This window comes from Apodemus sylvaticus, chromosome 1, assembly GCF_947179515.1.
Source record: "Apodemus sylvaticus chromosome 1, mApoSyl1.1, whole genome shotgun sequence".
In the NCBI taxonomy this organism is placed as follows: Eukaryota; Metazoa; Chordata; class Mammalia; order Rodentia; family Muridae; genus Apodemus; species Apodemus sylvaticus.
Window position 1 is genome coordinate 188,841,832 of NC_067472.1, and position 7,741 is coordinate 188,849,572.

Here is a 7,741-nt window from a genome sequence, read left to right on the forward strand (position 1 = left end):
CCAAGGCAAGAAAATCACCCAGCTGACAAAACATTGCCTTTGTTGTTGGAGCACACTGAAGCTGCGGGCAGTGTGAGACACTTCCTCAGCTGATGCTCAGCTCAGATACAAGAAGCCTCCTCCTTAGCACTGGTGTGTGTGTGTGTGTGTGTGTGTGTCTCCAGGGGACTCTCAACTTAGGAACCAGAATGAGAAATACCAAGGTGAAACCAAGCTCAGTGAAAAACAACCTTATTTCTCCAGAGGTGGGAACAAACAGCTCTCCCTGACCAGAGACTCTTCCCACCGAATATATCCCTACATTCCCAGTGCAAATGGTCCCTCCCTCAGACCTTACTCGGTGACGTATGGCCTTGTGGTGGGAGCTAAATAGCACTAAGTTGTCTCCTTATCTTCCTCTCTGGGCATGGGAGACTCCCTTCTTCCCTTCTGCACCTGGTTCCCTCAGAGAGCCCGGGAGACACTGTATGGTGTGGGGACAGAGACCAGCCAGCAGCTCCATCCCACACTGTCTTTGTAAGGTTGCCCAGGCAACTGCTTTACTTCACAGATCACCATCCACGGCTACCAAGGTTTTTAAACCAGGACTACCTACTTGTAAGAAATTAGTTTCGAGACTAAAGGTCCAGCCACCACGGAAAGTGTCTGTCTGCTCTCAGACCAAGCCATGCACTCATGGGACAAAAGGTGCTGTTGGGTCCGAAAGAAACCAAGAACGACTGTCTAACTGTGGTGCACATTAGTGGACCACAGCTCGCGCGGGCCTCCCGGTTCTCTTACATTCCACATACCAGTTACAGAGATGGTGTAGGGAGGCTGGCACTTCTCACCCCACCCTATTCCTTCTGCTGTCTTTTTTGGGGTTCCTTTTCCTGGAAACTGAGTGAGATCAAACAAAGACCCACAGGTCATGGTTTTGAATTCACAGTTACGTTTGTGTTGAGACATATGGCCTCCCCCTGTCTTAGACTGAGACCATGGAATTCCTTCCTCTGTTACTTTGCTCTTTGGGGACTGAACACCAGAGGACTGTTACATCAATGCTAATCTAACTCAGACAGTTGCTTGAGAAACGAAGGGGCAGCTGCCCACGTTTCCATACTCCCCATGACCTCACACCCTGGTGAGATATGGGCTCAGTTTATGGAGCTGAGTTCATCCCACAGTCAAAAAGACAGCCAAGTTGCCATCTTGGCTGATGCTTTCATTAAGGTAGAGGTGGCCATGTGACCTGGCCGTTAACCTGGCTAGCAACATCATCAAAATGGCGACACCCATAATATTTTCCAATATCACTGGGCCCTCAGAGGATCTCTGCACCCCCGGGACTCCTGTGCCACAGGGAGACAGGAACACATCCCAATCCTCTCACAGTTTTCTCTGTTTTATTTCATCTCCCTGTGTTCCCCATGGGATCATGGAGTTGGAGCAACCAGAAGAGACTCCGACATGGGCTCTCCCACACCATGATGAGAGTCAAAGCTTTTCCCATATAGTTTAGGAGAGCAATAACGCAAACATTTTGGGTTGGTGCATTGTTTTGCATGATCTATTTACTGCTTTCTAGAGAAGACTTAAGAGTTTTCCCAGACATCTGCCTCCGACATGAGGCAGCTACCAACAGGAGCTGACACTCTCAAATGGGCAAACCTGGGAAGACATTTTTAGCAGCCAAAGTCTGAGTTTTGAGATAGTACGAACCAAGTACACAGGACCCGAAGGATACCCAGACCCCAGACAAGTTGCTGCTAGTGGGTGTCCCAGTTCAGAGATGGATCAGCCTGCTTGGGCAGGGACGCTTATGACACTGACTTTACACATGGTGGCAAGAATGTAGAAAGAACACTCCTCCACTGCTGGTGGAGTTGCGAACTTGTACAACCACTCTATAAATCAATCTGGTAGTTTCTCAGAAAACTGGAAATGGTTCTACCTGAAGACCCAGCTACACTACTCCTGGGCATTTACCCAAAAGATGCCCACCATACCCCAAGGACACAGTCTCTGCTGTGTTCATAGCAGTTTTATTTGTAGTAGCCAGAAACTGAAAACTACCCAGAATGCCCCTCAACAGAAGAATGGATACAGAAAAGGTGGCTCATTTACACTATGAAATACTTTACTATTCAGGTATTAAAAACAAGGACATCATGAATTCTGCCAGCAAATGGATGGAACTAGAAAATATCATATTGAGTGAGGTAATGCAGACTCAAAAGGACATGCACGGTGTGTGCCCATGATACATGCCACAGACACAAAGAAGGTGAACAGGAAGAGGCCCCGAGCAGGGATGCTTGAGTCACACTTAGAAGGGCAAACAAAACAGTGATAGGAGGCAGAGGGAGGGAGAACTGGGGGTGGGGGGAAAGGGGAGGGGGAGCAGGAGGAGGGGGATGGGGAGCCAGGATCAGGTTCAGGGAGAGATAGGAGAGAGGCCCAGAGGGCCTGAAGAAGGATCTGGAGCGGTGCATGGGAGGGGCGTGTCTCTAGGAAGCCCCGGAGACCTGGGAGAGAGGAGGCTCCCAGGAGTCAATGGGGCCTTAGCAGAGATGCCTAACGGTGGGGATGTGGAGCCTGAAGAGGCCACCTCCTGTGGTCAGGCAGGAACCCCAGAGGAGATAAGGACACCAACCCATCAATAAAACTTTCCACTCCAAGTTTACATGTCTAAAAGAAATGCAGGGGTGGAGCAGAGACTGCAGGGAAGGCCAGCCAATAACTGGCCCGACTAGAAACCCTTCCCATGGTTGCGCAAGCACCAATCCCCATTATTAATGAAACTCGGTTACTGACCAAGCCAGCTCAGTCAGCAGGGTCTCGAGAGGGACGGAGGATTGAAGAAAGAAAAGACAATCAGACAGCATTGTAACAAGACTCCAGGTAGTGTCCAGGCTGAAGCGGGTTTAGTTTTTCCCAGTCTGCTTTTATACCATTCCAGGTACATGCAAGGAATAGGGTCAGTTCTTAGATCAAAGGCAAAGCAGTCAAAGAACAAACAAAGTAGAGACAAAGTAGTCAAACAAGGCAACAAAGTCTCGGAAAGATGGCCAAGACAAAAGGAGCACAGTGCGTTCCGGCTGTGTTCATCGTGAGCCTTGAGTTAGGCCAGTGTAAACGTTCTTATCTGAGCCCACTCCCTCGGCCTCCTAGACCAAAGTAAATATCCTTGCCAATATCCTTGAAGCAGCATCGGGCTCTCCACGTGCTCTTCTTACAGACAGGAGCGCAGCGTAACTGTCCTAAAGAGAGCCTCTACCCAGCAGCTGCCTGATGCGGATACCCAGCCGAACATTAGACAAAGTTTGGGGACACTTATGGAAGAGATGGGGGAAGGATCGAAGGCCCTGAAATAGATGGGAACCCCACAGGAAGACCAACAGAGCCAACAAACCTCTGAGCCACGGCCAGAGAACATACACAGGCTGGAAGAAGGCCCCAGGCACGCACCTACGTAGCAAACAGACAGCTGGGTCTTCAGGGCTGCCCTGTCTGGTCTCAGTGGGAGAGGTTACACCTAATCTGGCAGAGACTTGATGTGCCAGGGTAGGGAAATACACAGAGGAGGGAGCCCACCCTCTCAGAGGAGAAGGGGGTAGGGCGAGGGACTCTGAGGAAAGGACCAGGAGGGGGAGTAGTGTTTGGGATGTAAACAAACAAACAAACAAACAAATTTAAAACAAGATACCGGCTCTGCTACATCTTAAAGTCTGCGTTTTCTGTCCTGACTTTCTCTGAGGTAAAATATTCTTTACATTCTCAAAACTCCTGTGTTCTAGGTGAATTGTCCACTTTTGAGTCTATCGCCCCCCCCCCCTTGTGTCCCAGTCACTGTTCCACGGCTGTCAAGAGACAGCAGGACCAAGGCGACTCTTATAAACGAAAGCATTTAATGCATTTAATTGGGCCTTGCTGATGGTTTCAGATGTTAGCCCATTAGAGTTCTGCACCCTGACCAGTAGGCAGGAAGAAAGGCACTGGGTTGGTATGGGCCTTTGAAACCTCAAAGCCCTCCTCTAGAGACACACTTCCTCCAACAAATCCCTACCTCTGAATTCTTCTGATCCTTTTAATAGTGCCACTCCCTGGTGACCAATCATTAAAATATGAGCCTACGAGGGCCTCTCTCACTTACACCTCTACCCCTTGCTTCTAGTTTTACTTTATAGTTACAACGATATAACAGGCTAAGGAAAGAAAATTCTGCTGCTTTTTTTTTCCTTTTTCTTTGTTTAAAAAAAAGATGTTGTTTTCTGTGTTCTGTATTCTCTGAGTTACAAGTAGTAAAGAAAATAATAATCAAATTAGATGACTGTTAACAGTCATTCTATGGAGAGGATACTGAGAGAACTCTCTTAATAAAAAGTCATAACATGCTTAATAAACGTTACAAGTATTAAAAAACTTGGGCACTTATAGAAGTATTAATAATAATAATAATAATAATATGCAAAACAAACTTCTGGTAGATTTAAGCATGGGACTGGAGGAGGAGAAAATGGCTTTTCTTTATAGGTCTAGATGATCATCTCTATTCTAGTTTAAAAGGGGGAATACATGTCTTCTATGAGCTAAAGCTGCAATTACAGTTCACCTGTTAGTATTTTTGATCTATGTTCCTCAGGGTTTCCGTTCCTGTGAAGAGACACCATGGCCAAGACAATTCTTATAAGGACAACATTTAACTGGGGCTCGCTTACAGGTTCTGAGGTTCAGTCCATTATCATCATGGTGGGAAGCACGGCAGCATCCAGGCAGACAAGGCCCTGGAGGAGCCAAAAGTCCAACATCTTGTTCCAAAGACAAACAGGAGAAGACTGACTATGCCACACTGGGCGGAGCGAGCGTCAAAGCCCACCCCACGGAGACAGTTACAAGGCCACACCTCCTGACAGAGCGTCAAAGCCCACCCCACGGAGACAGTTACAAGGCCACACCTCCTGACAGGTCCACTCCCTACGGGCCAGCATATTAAAGCCACCACGTTATGTGTGCCTTCTTGTCTACCTTCTGTGTACAGAGAGTGCTCCTTCACATCAGTGTCATATGATATTTGTGGCACGTGTAACTATGTTTTTAAATGTGCACATGTGGCACATTTGACAATGTGCCAAGGTTCCTATTAAAATGCGAGTTTTTTTTTCTTCTAATTCTCAGGTTCTATGAGACCGAAAAACTGGGATATAAACGTCCAAGCAAAGTGGGTTGTTTCCTACATGCATCAGGAAAAGCTTGGTGATTTAAGTGTGTTTGGGGCCATCCTAACGTGTTACAGGACTCTATCATGTGGCTTGGATTCAGCTTTCTTTGAACACGGAGGTGTGCACAGGCCTCTCTTCTGAGTTGGTCAGCTTTCCATAGTCATGACTCCTGTGTGCCTGTTTGGAAAAGTCCAGCAGCTGGGCTTTTTGAGACCTGGTTCTTTGAGAGGATGGACAGGATTAACAGACCCACGGCCCGACTAACCGAAAGGAAGAGTGAACCCAAATTAGTAGAATCACAAACAAATAAAGAAACATCACAATAGACATCAAAGAAATTCAGAATATTATAAGGGACTACTTTAAAAATCTGTACCCCATTAAGTTGGAAAATGTAAAAGAAATGGATGAATTTCTAAATTCACCTACCGTTCCATATTTAAACCAAGACGAGATCAATCAATCAATCTAACCAGACGTGTAACAACAAGCTAAGATTCTCTGTAGTGGTAATCCTAAAAAGTTTTTCTTTAGCCATGGCTAGCTCCTGAAAGAATGAGATCGAGATTATTAGATTTATTTAACCAAGCTTTACTGCATAATACCTGGGCAGTTAGTGATCTACTTTAATCCTCTAAGCTAATCTGGCCATCTGCCAGCCGACTCCCCTGAAATACTTACATTTTAGTGTTGGTCTGGCTCTCTGGGTTCCAGATGCGTTTTCCATGATGTCTTTCTCCTTTGACCCTCCTAGTGGCTGGTTACTCCTTACTCTTCTCAGTCTTCCCTCCCCTGGCTGTCAGAAGTCTCCCACCCACTGGCTAACCAGCTTTGATTGACAAGGCATAGAATAAATGCTAAACATTGTTTACACTAACTTGAAACAGGAGATATTTGGACCAAGCATTACAATGCCATGTCCAGATTGCAATAAGTTACGAGGACAAAGAAATCAGCATTAGTTACACAGTGCACAAAAATATTATGCCTGCATTTGCCCCTTTTTGTCCAATAAAAGGCTCTTTCTCAAATAATAATGATCTTTATACAATAATAACAATTATGAAGAGTTTCAGGTAAGGTTTATATTATAATATCTAGTCCATATGTGTTTGGTTATTTTCATAAAGTATTTTATTAACTATACTATTGGTGAGTTCAGAGTTCTGTACCTAAGTCATTTTCTAAACTTGCATTACCTAAAAACATCTATTTAAATCTTTAATGACTTAAATTTCTATGTGTGACTATAATTATATAGTCTTCAATCCCATCATAGATTTGAGAAGGAATAAATGTTACCAGAGTATGCAGGAAGTGCAGAGCAAGCAGCTTCCAAAACCATAGAAATGACAGACATAGTTGACTGCTTGAACAGTCCCTTGTGAATGTCTCTATAACAGTGGAACATCCATCTTCATCCTTCTGACCCAGAACATCTCACAGACCATTTTGTGAAGCAAGAATTATAAAGGACTGCTTACCTTGTCTTGGCAAAACTCAGCAGTTGACTTCCCTGCATTCTGTTTGTCCAGTTTGGACAGTTTTCTGTCTGCAGTTGAAGCAAGGGCAGTTTTCTGCCCAATGGCAGCTTGCCACATTTGAAGTGAACTCCACATGGAAGTTCTTCAATGTGCATCACCTTCTTTGAAGGGAACTGGGAGTACTGCCAGGATCAGACCTGTCTCATTGTCAGAAAAGATCTTTTAATAATAAAACAACTTTAAATGCCACATTCTATGGATCTCTGAGGTTTTAAAAGACCATCTATAGTATATATGAATTGTCAAACATTGTTCACTTTTAACTATCTGCTCTCTGAATAACCTTATAAAGATCCTACTCTAATTAACCAGACTAGTATCTAACATAACAATGAGTTTGATTATTTGACTATCAACCTGCATTTCTTACTTATCCTCAACAGTTTATAATAGCGGCTTTCAAGAGGACTAGAACTTTACATTACATTTTAAAGAATAATATAGGTACAATACCGCAAATAAAATTGAAAACATATATAGCATAGTATGTTGTAGTAAAATGTAACCTCAATTTTTTACCAGTATACACAGGTCTATACCAATGTAACAAAATGTAACCTTGGTGCATATCAATATACAAAGATCAGTATCAATGTAGGATTTATTGCTTATTAATATTCTTTTGAGTACAAAAAGATTCAATAATCTACCCATTACTTATATCGTTCCAAAATTATTCCTAATCCCCTTTTTTTCTTTTCTTTCTTTCTTTCTTCCCCTTTCCCCCTAGCACTAGATAGAAGAGAAAGGTTGAAGAAGAGAAAAAATCTCTGAATCTAACCTCCCCATTTTATTTCCTTCCTTCCAAGACCATAAGTACTGTGACCATCACCCTTAAACAACGACAATGTCCAACACCCACTGAATGACCAGAAATCATCTACTCAACCTCTTGAGAATGGGGCAGTTCTCTTAAAATCGCTTCCTGCTAATTTGGGGCATTACTTTACCTTGGGAGGCAAGAAAATTGGGGAAATGGTTGATTTTTAAGAAAGT